Genomic DNA, 16,919 nt, shown 5'->3' on the forward strand with positions numbered 1-16,919 from the left:
GACAATAGTCAGGCCACTATGTGGTGAATGCGTTCGGTGATGAATTAATTTGCCACACGATAAACACATTTAGCTTTAAAACGAAAGAATTAATGGGTACCTTCCAGAAAAAGAAAAGTTTGGAAAATTCTTGTGCTTCTTTTTTCTTTTTTCACCGTTGCAAAAAAATATGTCACCAAACCATAAACAAGAAGATTATTATCGTATTTATGTTAATAATCTATGAAAGAAAAACCATTCTTTGTGAACACCAAAGATCTAATGCTTAGGTATGACCTTATATTAATAGAAAGCTCCTTCTTAAGTCAACCGTATCTTCATTGATAATTCCCACTAGATTAACCTTCAGATGGTTCACTTGACCAAGCTCCTCCTCATTCACTCGGCTCATATTCAGCTGCATAGATGAGTCAACTGCTTTTCTGTAATTAAGATCGTAAATCTTAGAAGACAAGGATGTTTTTGAAGGATGTTACTTCATCACATACGGACAGAACCCACGTCGTTGTTTATAACCGGTTTGAGCTCCTAAATATTTTCTCAGCATCTTCCATGCCAAAAAAAGTAAAAGTAAAATTACTCTTTACTCTAAATATAACCGTTTAAAAAAATATTGGGCTTTTATTGACAGCATCATTTTCCAGTTAGCTGTACTTGTCGCTTTCCCGACCTAATTCTAAACAACTTTCGACAAAAGGTGGTGTCCTATTTAGGAAATCAGTTTACAGAAGAGATCAGTGTCCTTTTTTGCAGAACTGATATTTTTCAAGATTTTTCCTTTGCCTTTTCAATGACTGATGCGCGAGATGGAGCTGTCTAACTACTGCTGTCACGAGGAAGATGCATAAAAAAAGGAAAAAAAAAACCTCTCCGCAGCTTCTGTTTATTAGCACCGCTTTCTAGGATGGAAATACTCAAAGCGATCAAAGGTAACTTTTTAGTTTTCTGTAAAAGAAATGAGACGGTTACGTCTCTCCGTCCGCACTTTTACTGTCCGAAATTTTCTGTCCGCCCTCAGATCTTAAAGTCTACCGAGGCTAGAGGGCTGCAAATTGGTATGTTGATCATCCACCTTCCAATCGTTAAACATACCAAATTGCAACCCTCTAGCCTCAGTACTTTTTAGTTTAATTTAAAGTTAATTTTAGCCATAATCGTGCGTCTGGTAACGATATAGTACAAGCCACAACCGGGCGGTGGTTAAAAAGTCTCATGGGCGGCAGCTCATACAGCATTATACCGAGACTAACGAAGGATACTATTTTGGGTGACCTTGATCATACGCTGCACAGAAAACTCGATTACGCCAGAGAAACTTCGGCGCATTTAATACTTGTTTATATTTACAAATATTCTATTCACATTCTGCTTGAAAAAATTTTATGTATTAGCTGGCGCTCCTCTTATAAAGCAACTCCTTTTTTTCCTCTGGAAGTCAAGAGCACTCTCTAGCCTCATAAATTATTTCGTACCTTTCTATGGCTATTATTGGCGGAGTGGTGAATACTATGGTCTTTCAGACACTCAAATAAAGAGTAGAACTCTTCTCATCGCTCTCATTTCTTTTTGTGCCTACAAATCCTCTTCGCGTAGAATTCTCCAACCGGTTCGGTAACAAGATTCACTTCGAGGGAAAAATATCTGTGGTCACGTTCGTCATTTGAAGAGAATTAAGAGTAAAAGAATAACAAATTTAATCTATTAAAATAAATAAGCAGAGAAGAATGTTTTTTTTTTTTACCAGCTGGAAAATTATCAATGAATATAATTTTGACTTGGGAAGTTTCTCTATTGACTGAGGTCAAACCTAAACTGTAAATCTCCAGTGTAGACATCCTGCGGTTTGATAGGAACAGAATGAGCATTAGTGCAATAATAATCTGCTAGTCACTGATTTGGTGACATATTTTGATGCAAGGGTGAATATAGAAAAACACGAACAAGTAATGTCCAAACATTTTCTTTTCTTTTACTCCTTGTTGTTTTTTTTTCAGGCTAATTTTAGTTTTGATGTGGCAAATCAATTGCTTACCAAACACTTTCTCCATATATTGTTCCAGCTGCATGTCTTGAATTTCACGCTTTTTTAGTATTATTAGCCAATCAACTTATATCATTCGCGACAAACATGTTTACTTAAGGCCATCCTGTCCCGAGCAAAATGTCCTTTCAGGGCTGTTTTACCTAGTGCCCCAATATCTAACTTGCTCTTTTAAATAGCCTCTTCGATCCTATGTCTTTGCTCGAAGACCGCAGAGTCCTACAAACTGGAAACCTCAAGGTCTAATACATTATCACTTAGTTTCTTTATTTTTATTTTTTTTAACAAGCTACAGGTCATTATAGAATAATGTTCATCAAGTGCAATGGCCTGCTTGCTGTTTGGTGAATTACGAACCGTGCACAGAAGTGGAAATGCAACCAATTCCCTTCATAGTATCCTGCAGAAGTAATTGAGTGGTTGACATAGGGAGATAGGAGCGAGGGCAGACTACCTTTGAGGAGCCAATTTCTTCCTCTAAAGAGTCAAAAGCCTCCAAATGGACGTCTTCCACCTCGGCATATGGTGCAATAATATCAATAATATTTCAAGACTGGCTTTTCATGAAGCAGCAAAATTCCGAAATATTCAGTTATAAATTATTTGGCGTGAAAGGATTATAATGGATAATGTGGTACCTGAAGAGATACAAGATATGTGTCACATGGAATAAACTGCCACCAAAAGTTGTAAACAGCAACAGTGTGGAAGAGCTTAAAAGAAAGCTAGACAAAATCATTAGGACACTGTGAATGATCAGTAAAACCTGCTCCTAGAGATAAGTGAACATACGATGTCTCCTCGGATGGATTAGCAAGTCTTTGAGACATCCTAATCCTTGTAACTTGTAACTCCTTGTAACTTGTAATATGAGAAACCACGATTGAAATAAGAAAGAACGAACGAAGTACTCCTTTATGCAAGTTCATCACAGTTTCACTACGTAGCACCACTGGATCTCACTTGTAACCCAACTGACCTGGATTTCTATTCTTCATCCTCTTAACTGCTCCGTCTCCAACTTCAAGAGTCACTTGCACGAACATTCTCGAACTTCCAGTAACTTCTTCCATTTTGACTCTTGCAGATACACACGACTTCAGCGCTGACTGCTCTCCTCACCGAGAGGAGTCATTTGCATCTTCTATTATAAGTCTGGTTTGCTTAATGATCTTACTTGCCACACTTCACTTTTTAGCATCTCCTCCATAAAACACTTGGTTAAGTTAACCAATTTGTTTTCTCCTCTATTCTTCAACCATCTCCTATACGATCCATCTTTTTGTACTTTTTTTTTTAGTTCACTAAACCTCTTATTTCATAAATCACCAAATATCGTTCAGTATCGAATTCATGAACTCTGAATTAATTTACACCCTTAGGGAACTATAATTGTCAAGTGCATGTTGGCCCACGAGGATTTGAACATTGTCTTATATACTATGACATACAGTCACCACTGACTAATTATCAAAAGATATTATGAAAGTTAGTATCGACTCAGCTTTGCACAGTCCTGAAGGATTTAATTTTGGTGTTACATCTGTCTTAAACGATTAAACGATGGGACCAATTACTGCATAAAAAATGCCTTTTACGCTCTACAGTATTATCAAACATTTTCATTATTAAGAAGAAAATCACATTTTGCGATTTACGTAATATTTAACATTTCGGTTTTTTTTTATTTAAGCTCAAAGGTCATAAATTCGACAAAATTCTGTGTCAACGAATTATGGCTGCATATTCGTAATGTGTTTGAAATCACATAATCTGGATGGCGGCGGATATAAGCAAGGGACAAACGTCCTTAGAAGATACTGTTGAATTTCAAACGAAGAACATCTAAAATGACAACATACAAAAATTACGTTCTTCTGCAATTCTAGAATTTATGGAACGCAGCAACTCATTCCATGTGTTCAAACATTATCTACATTCTCAGTTGCATGCGAAACGCAGAATACATCCCTATGATATTGGAACCAAAACATTTAATTGTGATTAATTATTGATATATTATTAATTAATGATATATTATTGAATTATTTGCCTATTTTGTGGATACGCTTTTCACTACAAAGCCTGAAGATCCAAGTTCGAAGAAATTTGAAGGAATTGTGATGTCTGGTACCAGACATCATAATTTGTTCAAATTTCTTTGAACTTGGATCTTTAGGCTTTGTGGTGACAAGCGTATCCAAATAAGAGCGAAGAATTCAAGAAGTTAAGGGCTTTGTGGTTAGTACAGTTGCATATGTATCGGGTAAAAATGTGGCTAGTAGATTCTTCATATCTGTCTGTATATATATATATATATATATATATATATATATATATATATATATATATATGTATATATGACTGGTAAAAATGTTCTGTAACAACAGAATTCCATCTAATAAAAGGAGCCCATAAAAACACCAAAATATAGAGAGAAAAGTACTATATTTCAGAGACTGCTGACTCTCTCTTCAAAGAGAGAGTCAGCAGTCTCTGAAATATAGTACTTTTCTCTCTATATTTTGGTGTTTTTATGGGCTCCTTTTATTAGATATATATATATATATATATATATATATATATATATATATATATATATATATATATATATTATACTTATATATATATATATATATATATACATATATATATATATATATATTATACATGTATATTATACATTTATATACATATATAGTATATATATATATATATATATAATATATATATATATATATATATATATACACATGTGTGTGCGTGTGTTTGCGTATGCGCTCGCTGACCCTGTATGACTCAGGCTACGTAGTTGCTAATAATTGCTCCAACGAATAGTGCAATTAATCTATGCAATCTCGACCTAGTTGGCAACTAGCGTGTAGGTCATTTCTCGTATAAAATGAACAGCGATTCTTGCAGAGCGGTACTTGTGTCTGAAGCTTCTCAGTGGAGAAAATCATCCAGACCATTCTTCATGATGGTAAGGTTAACATAAGATGATTTTGTTTTAAATAATAAAAAAAGGAAAAAAAATCCTCTTAGAAAAATAGAAACCATTTGTTTGATAATAAGATTTCATTCCTTGTCAGTACACCGGAGGCAATATTCGCTTTTCCTTTGATAGTGACTGAAATATATAAAAGTTAAGTTTGCTGAAGTGTTTCAGGCTGGTTTGTTTATATCACGAATGCCTTCGGCAGTCTTTAGGGATTAAAACTGTAGCCGTGTTCGAATCATGCAACATTTCGACGACCTTTCCAGAAGGGTTTCGCTTTGGCTCTCTTGGCTGTCCTGTCGGTGGGCGTGGCAACTGGAAAACCTCAACGCAACTCAAACAACTGCACACACTGGTGCTTAGACAGCTTCGGTCGTTTCACCTGCTGCGAAAATCTCCGTAAGTTGTCTTGTCTCTGAACTATTCTGGACGTTCATAGCGAATCACGCTCTCCTCTCTCTCTCTCTCTCTCTGTCTGTCTGTTGTGAGTGAAGTCCTTTCCATAAATATTCATCTTGCCTACGCGTCATTTCTATGAGGCTTTCTTATCTCCCACAACAGCGAAATGCCCTGTCGATAATCGGCAACCAGGAGACTGCGGCCGTCCACTGCCATTTGCGCATGCGCCGGTCGTTTCTGGTCCATTCGTAAGTAGTACCGTCTCTCTTATGCTTCTGCAAGGATGTAATCACTACGGGAATGCTATGCTATGACACTTTGCAATAAATTCAAAGATGATATACAAATAAGTTCCTCGTTGGACGAGTGGGTTTACGTGCTCGCCTAACGATTTGGTAGTTCGAACTCGCTTCCCCGCTCTGCCAACTCGGAATCGGAGGAATCTATTTCTGGTGATTAGAAATGTATTTCTCGATATAATGTTGTTCGGATCCCACAGTAAGCTGTAGGTCCCGTTGCTCAGTTGCCTATTGGTTCCTAATCCTTCAGGCCAGCCCTAGGAGAGGATGTTAATCAGCTCCGTGGTCTGGTTAAACTAAGATATACTTTTTGATATACAAATAATGCATCACTGAATAGATTTTCATTTGTTTCTCAGTTGTGACACTGAAAGAGGTTCAACTTTAGCTTTGGATGAGACAATTTATATAACCTTATGAATTCTTTTCCAGGAATGCGCAGATGACAGCGATTGTGGACGTGGAGCCATTTGCTGCCCAGACAAATGCATTGGTCACAACGTCTGCAAAAATGTAAGACATCGCGGCAAGTAGGTTCCGGGACTGACAAAGGCAGACGTTCAACATTGATTTTCAAAATTAGGCCTCGGTTTTAACCCTTGCATTGATTGTATTCCTGTTAGAGAAAATGTGATAAGAAAATTGTAATGAAAAAATGCACGTCTTTCCGTTTCATCACAATCCCTGTCATTGCTGTTACTTGACTTTTATATAGTATTTGAGAGAATACATTTACTCCTGTAAAGCCTAATTAGACACCTTATGCTTGATTTCGTATCGGGTAAAATCCTAGCACTTTAAATAAGAATAAAATTGGATGCGAGTCCATTACCATTCTTTTAATCAATTCCATGTATTAAGGTCACTTATTAGCGCTATTGCGAAGCCAGCTATAAGTCTATATTGGCGGGCTCACAGAAGACGTAGAGGGGAAATGTGATGAAAATTTTTTTTTGCTTTTTATTACAAAGTTTCAGCTTCAAATATACATTTATGATTCACGCTTTTCCCGGTCGTTTGCTGAAACAAGACCCGATGTAGGAGACGTGTCGCCTTCTTTCGTGGACTAATAATTATAATGATGCTATAATTATTATTATTATCATGTCGGTAGATGGGGCCTATTCACATGGAACAAGCCCCCCACCGAGCCATTGACTTGAAATTCAAGCTTCCAAAGAATATTGGTTTCAACCTCCCACCGTAGACCCCACTCTGCAGCAGTAATTGATCATTAAGCAGAGCCAGTGCTTTTCCATCGGCCTGGGGGAGACACGAACCGGCGACATCTGAATGGCATACCGCGACTCAAACCACTACACCAAAGGATATTGACTAAAAAAAATCACAACACAGCCGTGCGCTTGTTGTAACCTCAGCAGAGGACACGTGTTGTTGTTGTGGTGAAATTCCACGCAATTTCCTACTTTCTACCGTCTGAGGTATTTGACCTTTAATCTGGAAGGTACTAATTGAGACATTTCTAATATTTACAGAGGAACTGTGAAGTGTTGTTATCGACCTACACACACACTATTCAGACAGTTTGAACGATCTCCCCACCGATTTCAGTCTGAACAAAGATTTTGTCTCGAGAAGACATGGCAGCATCTCTAGAAGAGACGCGCGCGATATCATCTGTGAAGGCCAGGGAAAACTGACAATAGAATTTGCTTTACAAAAGGAAAATGAAGAATAAAACGCATTATTGCATAATGGAGGAGTAAGGTAGACTGCTCAGTACAAGCTTTTTGGGAATGAAATTGGGAACTTAGTTGATGATATATTCAGAAGAGAACTTTGTAGACGAATTAAAAGATCAAGATGTGATTTGAACTGAATGAGGATGATCACTAGTGCTTTAGCTCCACTTCCAAATTGGATTATTTTCATTCAATTTCACCCTCTCACCCAATGCAATAAAAGAAGCTTGGTCACGTTTCAAGGTTAAGCAATATATCCCAAGACCAAGGTTGTATCTTAGGATCTTGCAGGCAGAAGATAGCTACAAGGCAAGCCTGAAACATGTATTATGAGAGGGCTCTTCAAAGTTAGCATTGACTGGATTGCAATGGGGGTGTCAATTATCGCACTAGTGTTCGATTCTGCATCTTCTTCCTTCCCACTGTTATCCCTACATTAAGGGGTCGGTTGCCTGATAAGCGTTCTCCACTGCCTTCCATCAGAGGCGTCATATGGCATGGTTTATTGTTTGGCAAAGGGGATTTTTACTACCACATGCCCTTATCGTCATCAACCACAGTTATTGGCAGTGAGCCTACCCTTTTACTGAAAAAATGAGTCTGCAAGGAAGCAGTTTTCACAGTTACCGGCAGTGGGCCTAGCCTTTTACTAAAAAGCAAGACTGCGAGGCAGCAATTTCCAGTTACCGGCAGTGGGCCTAGCCTTTTACTAAAAAGCAAGACTGCGAGGCAGCCAATTTTCCGGGTATCGCAGTGGCCTAGCTTTTTAACAAAAAAGCAAGGCAGCAAAATTTCAGTATCGGCAGTGGGCCTAGCCTTTTACTAAAAAGCAAGGCAGCAAAATACAGTTATCGGCAGTGGGCCTAGCCTTTTACTAAAAAGCAAGACTGCGAGGCAGCAATTGCCAGTTATCAGCAGTGGGCTTAGCCATTTACTAAAAAGCAACACTGCACGGCAGCAATTTCCACAGTTATCAGCGGTGGGCCTAGCTTTTTACTAAAAAAGCAACACTGCACGGCAGCAATTTCCACAGTTATCGGCAGTGGGCCTAGCCTTTTACTAAAAAGCAACACTGCACGGCAGCAATTTCCACAGTTATCGGCGGTAGGCTGCCTTTACTAAAAAAAGCAACACTGCCGAGGCAGCAATTGACAGTTATCAGCAGTGGGCTATCCTTTTACTAAAAAGCAACACGGCACGGGGGCAGCTTAATTTCTCCACAGTTATCGGCGGTGGGCCTAGCCTTTTACTAAAAAACAACACTGTGAGGCAGCAATTTCTACAGTTATCGGCGGTGGGCCTAGCCTTTTACTAAAAAGCAACACTGCACGGCAGCAATTTCCACAGTTATCGACGATGAGCCTAGCCTTTTACTTAAAAGTAATACTGCATGGCAGCAATTCCCAGTTATCGGCAGTGGGCCTAGCCTTTTACTAAAAAGCAACACTGCACGGCAGCAATTTCCACAGTTATCAGCAGTGGGCCTAGCCTTTTACTAAAAAGCAACACTGCACGGCAGCAATCTTCACAATTATCGGCGGTGGGCCTAGCCTTTTACCAAAAAACAACACTGTGAGGCAGCAATTTCTACAGTTATTGGCGATGGGCCTAGCCTTTTACTAAAAAGCAACACTGCACGGCAGCAATTTCCACAGTTATCGATGATGAGCCTAGCCTTTTACTTAAAAGTAATACTGCACGGCAGCAATTTCCAGTTATCGGCGGTGGGCCTAGCCTTTTACTAAAAAGCAACACTGCACGGCAGCAATTTCCACAGTTATCGGCGGTGGGGCGTAGCCTTTTACCAAAAAGCAACACTGCACGGCAGCAATTTCCACAGTTATCGGCGGTGGGCCTAGCCTTTTACTAAAAAACAACACTGTGAGGCAGCAATTTCTACAGTTATAAGCAATGGGCCTAGCCTTTTACTAAAAAGCAACCCTGCACGGCAGCAATTTTCATAGTTATCGGCGGTGGGCCTAGCCTTTTACCAAAAAACAACACTGTGAGGCAGCAATTTCTACAGTTATTGGCGATGGGCCTAGCCTTTTACTAAAAAGCAAGACTGTATGGCAGCAATTTCCACAGTTATCAACGATGAGCCTAGCCTTTTACTAAAAAGCAAGACTGGCAGCAATTTCCACAGTTATCGACGATGAGCCTAGCCTTTTACTTAAAATAATACTGCATGGCAGCAATTTCCAGTTATCAGCAGTGGGCCTAGCCTTTTACTAAAAAGCAACACTGCACGGCAGCAATTTCCACAGTTATCGGCGGTGGGCCTAGCCTTTTACTAAAAAGCAACACTGCACGGCAGCAATTTCCACAGTTATCGGCGGTGGGCCTAGCCTTTTACTAAAAAGCAACACTGCACAGCAGCAATTTCCACAGTTATCGGCAGTGGGCCTAGCCTTTTACTAAAAAGCAAGACGTGTAGGCAGCAATTCCACAGTTATCGGCAGTGGGCCTAGCCTTTTACCTAAAAGCAACACTGCACGGCAGCAATTTCCAGTTATCGGCAGTGGGCCTAGCCTTTTACTAAAAAGCAACACGGCACGGCAGCAATTTCCACAGTTATCGGCAGTGGGCCTAGCCTTTTACTAAAAAGCAAGACTGTGAGGCAGCAATTTCCACAGTTATCGGCGTGCCTAGCCTTTTACTTAAAAGCAACACTGCACGGCAGCAATTTCCAGTTATCGGCAGTGGGCCTAGCCTTTTACTAAAAAGCAACACTGCACGGCAGCAATTTCCACAGTTATCGGCAGTGGGCCTAGCCTTTTACTAAAAAGCAAGACTGTGAGGCAGCAATTTCCACAGTTATCGGCAGTGGGCCTAGCCTTTTACTAAAACGCAACACTGCACGGCAGCAATTTCCACAGTTATCGGCAGTGAGCCTTGCCTTCTACTAAAAGCAATACTGTGAGGCAGCAATTCCACAGTTATCGGCAGTGGGCCTAGCCTTTTACTAAAAACGCAACACTGCACAGCAGCAATTTCCACAGTTATCGGCAGTGGGCCTAGCCTTTACTAAAAAGCAAGACTGTGAGGCAGCAATTTCCACAAAATCATTGTTCGAATCTTTTTATTGATGATGCAGATCTAGAGTTAGCAACCACCAAATGACCACCACCCTTCTCCTCTTGTCTGTATAGCCTTGACTTTGGGCCTTCGAAACTTGTTCTGTGATTGGTCTTCCCTTCTTTTCCCGGTACTCTTCTTCCTGATTTGCATAATGCATCAGGCGAGTCGATTTTCCGATATTATTGTATGTTTATATATCTTTTAGCTTGATAGTGAGTCGATGTAAGTTTGCACTAATATGGAGATGGAATGCCGCGAGACGTGTCCTTCTGATGTCTTAGCTTTAAGCACCGCCAATGGGAACTCTCTCTCTCTCTCTCTCTCTCTCTCTCTCTCTCTCTCTCTCTCTATCTATATATAATATATATATATATATTATATATATATATATATATATATATATATATTTGTATGGACAATGTGGACGGTATGTTTAACGTTGTTACTTGGTCAAAAACCGCCAAAAGCTTTACGTAAGTAACAACACCAAGCACCCTTTGTGGTTTCTCGCCTCAGTTTCGTGGTTGGTATGGTCTTTGCTTGCCACCTCGGTGGCCACCAGTTCGATTCTCGGGCATTCATTGAGGGGTCAGAGATGTGAATTTCGGAAAGATAGGTCACTCTCGACGTGGTCGGAAGTCACGTAAAAGTCGTGGTCCCATTGCTGAATAACCACTTGTTTCCCCGCAACATAAAAACACCATGCAAACAAAACAATTCAGTTGTAATGAGGATAAACACACTAATGTTATTATTGAATAATACCTCAATTAAGCACTTCCACATATTGAGCAGCGCCTTTAGACAAACTCAAATCGTAAGTTGCTGTGAGATACGACCAGAGGTGCTCGCCTCTCTCTCTCTCTCTCTCTCTCTCTCTCTCTCTCTCTCTCTCTCTCTCTCTCTCTCAATTTCAAAGTATGAACATATCACAAAGTATATCAGATCAAATTATGTTCACCATTCACTAACTTGGATCACAGAAAAAATGAAATAAAGTAGAAGGGTACTGAAGGGCAGTTCTTGAATTTAAACTTAGAATATATTTAATACCCAAAGGTTAAGCATATAACAAGGTGGTATCTATATAAAAGATGAACGAAACTGAATGACTCTAAAAGGGGTTGAAGTTCAAAGGCACCTAAGCGAACAAAAGTTACAATAAGATTCAAAGAATATTGCTGTTATTGTTTCATTGGATGAAACCGATTCGCATGGAACAATCACGCCAAAGCGGCCATTGACTTGAAATTCAAGCTTCCATGATGCAGCAGTAACTGATCTTGGTACAGAGCCAGATAATAAACGGTCTGCTTTCGGGTTTTCTTCGGTAAAAAGGGAGAAAAGCTCTACAGTCAATACGAATGCAGAGCTGACTTACAAAATTCTCATTAACAAAAAAAAAAAAAAAAAAAAACTAAGAGAATTCTCAAGTCTGTTATCAAGAATAAATTAAAAAACATAACATTCAGGAAAATGAACATATTTGTTAAGTGCAGTGAATTATTAATACTGATGGTGTGTGACAGCACAGTTCTGGTTGATGTCATGGCCATACCGTACACGCAACTACGCGCACAAACCTTCTTAAATATGATATAAATGCTTGTTGCTGGAACTGAATTGAACTGAATATACAATTTATGCCAAAGGCCAAGCACAGGGACCTTTGTTGTCATTCAGCGCTGAAACTGAAATTGACAGTAAAAAGGTTTGAAAGGTGTAACAGGAGGAAAACCTCAAAGCAGTTGCACTATGAATCAACTGTTAGGAGAGGGTGGAAAGTAAGATGGAAGAAAGAGACTATGAAAGGAGGTACAGTAGAAGGAACTTGATGCTAGAAAGAGGCAAAGCGGCAACTCTCTGATGCAGACGTCAGCAACCTTTTCATAAACACACCACTGAACTTATCTACAAGTACTACAACTCCCCCTTGTTACTTGCTGCTCTATGAGCAAGAGCCGTAGCTGGCGTAAGGCCACCTTAATCTTCACCAACAACAGCCAATCTCCCTCTTGGCTTCTTCACTACTTAATACGGAAATGATTTAATCAGTTTCATAACAAAAATTCAAAGAAAATCGTTCAAGAGTGCCATTCTCGAACAGACGTGGTTCCCTTGCCCTGTTATCACGCAATGGAGACTTACATATTTCTACAAAAACTCATAAATATGCAGATACATTAGGATTTCACACAAATACCCTACCCAAACAACGTAAGTTTCTCGTCCGTAGGTTACCTGACAAAATGCAATTCACAATTTTTTTTAGATTTAATCAGTCATTTTTTATGACAACAGACGATGCTTGCAACTCTACAGTATGACATAGATCACGTGAAAATATGTTGAAGCACAAAAATATTAGGAAGAGATTGTAGTCTTTTGGGAAATTTACCATAGGATATATATATATATATATATATATATATATATATATATATATATATAATATATATATATATATACACACACACACACACACACACACACACATATATATATATATATATATATATATATATATATATATATATATATATTTATATTTATATTCCTTAGAACCAAACACACCCTTAAAACTCCGTTTTTTTTTTAACGTTGAGAGGCAAGAAACTGTTTTTTACATAACAATTGTGAGAGTTCTTGGAAAAAGAAAGCAGACCTGACAACTGGCTGCTACAGTATGGAGGGAACGAACGAGATACCTTCATGCATCTTACATAGGTTGAAGTTTCCTTCTGCTTCAAAATGTATGATTCATAAAATTATAATTTACAATTTGTTGTTCATAATTTATATTCTGCTTAATCACGTATTATTGGTACTGTTGCACTTGATAACACAGCCTAGTATACTACGTTGTTTGAGTCTTTACGCTTCTTGTAAGAATCCAGACCTTCTTATGAACGAGTTTATCACTATCATTACTAAATACGAAGCGCACATGCACAAAAGTATGAAAAACAAAGGCTCATACACACACACACACACACCACACACACACACATATGCAATTGTATTTACTAATGGTATAGATCAGCTCGTTGATAAGAAGGTCTGGATTCCTAACAGACATAGACTCAAACAACGTAGGCTGTGTATCAGGTCACCAATAATGATTAAGCAGAATAACGACCATCAGCATGTTCCTACTTTCTAGGACATTTTCTGGTATTACTACATCATTCTTTAGCCTAGTTCGACGACTGAATCTGTAAGTATCTCATCACAAGACAATTTCGAATTCACGGGTTTCGCCGGGCTGTGAATACATGAATGAAATATGAATTATAAATCATAATTATGAATCATAAATTATAAATTATGATAATGTATCGAAAATTATGAGGCAGAAAGAAAATAAAACCGAAGATGCATGAAGGTATCTCGTCCGTTCGCTCCATACTGCAGCAGCTAGTTGTAAGTTCTCCTTTCTTTTTCCTAGAACTCTCCCAATTGTTATGTAAAAAAAAAATAATAATAATAATAATGAAATAAAAAAAAATAAAAAAAACCTGCCTCCCTGTTCTCAAGGTTTGAGAAAAAAAAAAAGTTTTAAATGATCGTGTTTTGGTCCTTATGTAATGAGTCAGAGCGAGACGAAAATAAAAAGGAAGGAACGGAGCAAAAATGGGAATCTTGGCCGGGTTTTCCTACAGTTACCCCTCAGGCGCAATAAGCGGAGGAGGTTACAAAAGACGCGCACGATGCAAATCCAGACAAAGCGGGAACTGAAGAGTAATTCTTTCACCGTTGAACGCTTTATCGTGGATTTTCCGCGGATATCTAACGATGAATTTATATGTAATGACAGGAATTCACAACCATTGCCACGTATCACGAAGTGGGTACATGCATGTCCAAAGATCAAAAGGAAATGACGGCAGCAAACCTCCTTTTCTTCTTCTTACTCATCCCACCAATATCCCTATGCAAAGGTATTGCTGTTTCCGGGAGCAGACATTTCCTCTGCATCACTGACACTCTCGTACTGTCTAAAAACGTTAATTACATAGAATGTAATATTGAATTGTTTTGCACGTTTGCTAAAGTAAGTATTTTAGTATTTGAAAGGCAGGAAAGTTCAGCAGTACCTATTTATATAAAGTAAAATTGCATTCCAGCCTGCAGAACGTTTAATCGTATTGTTTACTAAGTCCGCAATTGCTTGGCAATTATTTCTTCCTTTATAAACACACACACACACACACACACACACACACACACATATATATATATATATATATATATATATATATATATATATATATATATATATATATATATATATGAAGCCAACTTCACACTTTTATCCTCTTTGGGAGGGGTGGCTCCAGAAGGTTACGCTATAACCTTCCGGCTCTCATCAAATCTTTTGGTGATGGGATTGCTATATAAGCACATTCAATTTTTTTTCTTAACTTTTGCAAACACTGGTATACGCAATTAGAGTTGGGTAGACAGGTAGGGCATTAGACTGGGAACTTTCCACGAGCTTTGCAAACGTGAACTCACAGTTTCACCCACTACTGAGCCACATAGGCCTACTTTGGCTAATTGCACTTTTACGAGGTGGGCGCTAGCGTCGATATATTCCAGTTATACGATAAGTGTATATCCAAACACCATTATCTATACGAGACAAGGTTAGAAACTGATCAAAATCAGTATCTCTTATAACTGGGATATAGCGACGCCAGCGCCCAGCTCGCATAAGTGCAATTAGCCAAACTAGGCCTATGTTGCTCAGTATTGACAAAGGCTTATTTCGGTGTGGTGAGTTAATTGATCTACGAACCGTATTCCCGATGCGGATTGTGTATTTCCATAGCAACCATCGGTGTATTTATTTAGGTACAGCAAAAATGTAAACACTGCATGACAATGCAGGCTCATTCAGCTGTTACTTCGATGTTAAGAAATTATATTAATTTTTTCATTAATTTTATCTGGGTACTTTGTACAAATCGAACATAATTCCTGAGAACGCTATGGGAGTGGATGAAATATCGTTAAAAACAAATCTGATTAATTCGTGAACTGTTTTCTTGAACTTCAAACCCACGAACACCAACAGGCACTAGATAAAGGTTACGTACTTTTTTAAGCGCTGATTTCACAAGCAACGTTATGAACAACGACCTCCTTCAACCAACCCCGAACCCTCCCCACTCCCCAAATCCCACACCAGTCTAAACGTAAACAAGATATGATGAAAAATATTTACGAATAGTTGGTGATATTTTTTCTTATATATATATATATATATATATATATATATATATATATATATATATATATATATATATATATATATATATATATATATATCTTATTACGGACAAAAGAAGGAGAATTGCTGATTGAAGACTTCATTATAGCCTTAAATTCAGGTATTCTCTTAAAAGTAATACTGCACGGCAGCAATTTCCAGTTATCGGCGGTGGGGCGTAGCCTTTTCCACCAAAAAGCAACACTGCACGGCAGCAATTTCCACAGTTATCGGCGGTGGCCTAGCCTTTTACTAAAAAAACAACACTGTGAGGCAGCAATTTCTACAGTTATAAGCAATGGCCTAGCCTTTTACTAAAAAGCAACCCTGCACGGCAGCAATTTTCATAGTTATCGGCGGTGGGCCTAGCCTTTTACCAAAAAACAACACTGTTGAGGCAGCAATTTCTACAGTTATTGGCGATGGGCTGCCTTTTACTAAAAAGCAAGACTGTATGGCAGCAATTTCCACAGTTATCAACGATGAGCCTAGCCTTTTACTAAAAGCAAGACTGGCAGCAATTTCCACAGTTATCGACGATGAGCCTAGCCTTTTACTTAAAATAATACTGCATGGCAGCAATTTCCAGTTATCAGCAGTGGGCCTAGGGCCTACTAAAAAGCCAATTTATACGGCTGGCAAAAAACCGCAAGCATTTCGCGCAGTTTTACCTGCGGGTGGGACGGCAGCTTTTTAACTGTTAAAAGCCACCAGTTTTAGGCTAAAAGCAACACGGCACGTGTGGGTTTTATCCGGGGGCAGGTGGGCCTTAGCCTTTTACTAAAAAGCAAGACTGTGAGGCAGCAATCCCCACAGTATCGGCAGTGGGAGCCTAAGCCTTTAAAAACGCAACACTGCACGGCTTAGCAATTTCCATTTTATCGGCGTGGGGAGCCTTTTGGCCGGCCGGCTTTACCTTAGTCCACCTTTTACTGGAAAAAGGCAAGCATTTCCACAGTATCGCAGTGCCAGGCCTTTTACTAAAAGCAAACTTTCACAGGCAGCAATTCCCACATTAATCGGCAGTGGCCCTAGCCTTTTACTAAAAAGCAACACTGCACGGCAGCAATTTCACAGTTATCGGACAGTGAGCCTTGCCTTCTACTAAAAAGCAAGACTGTGA

General features: G+C 38.9%; 1 long non-coding RNA gene across 1 annotated transcript; it reads left to right on the top strand.

Annotated features, from left to right (window-relative positions):
- The first annotated feature begins 4,966 nt into the window (after window positions 1-4,966).
- On the top strand, window positions 4,967-6,553 carry LOC135214602 (uncharacterized). Its single transcript, XR_010314432.1, has 4 exons — window positions 4,967-5,024; window positions 5,306-5,438; window positions 5,601-5,686; window positions 6,170-6,553. It is a non-coding gene; the product is annotated as an uncharacterized LOC135214602 (long non-coding RNA).
- The last annotated feature ends 10,366 nt before the right edge of the window (window positions 6,554-16,919 follow it).

This window comes from Macrobrachium nipponense, chromosome 46, assembly GCF_015104395.2.
Source record: "Macrobrachium nipponense isolate FS-2020 chromosome 46, ASM1510439v2, whole genome shotgun sequence".
In the NCBI taxonomy this organism is placed as follows: Eukaryota; Metazoa; Arthropoda; class Malacostraca; order Decapoda; family Palaemonidae; genus Macrobrachium; species Macrobrachium nipponense.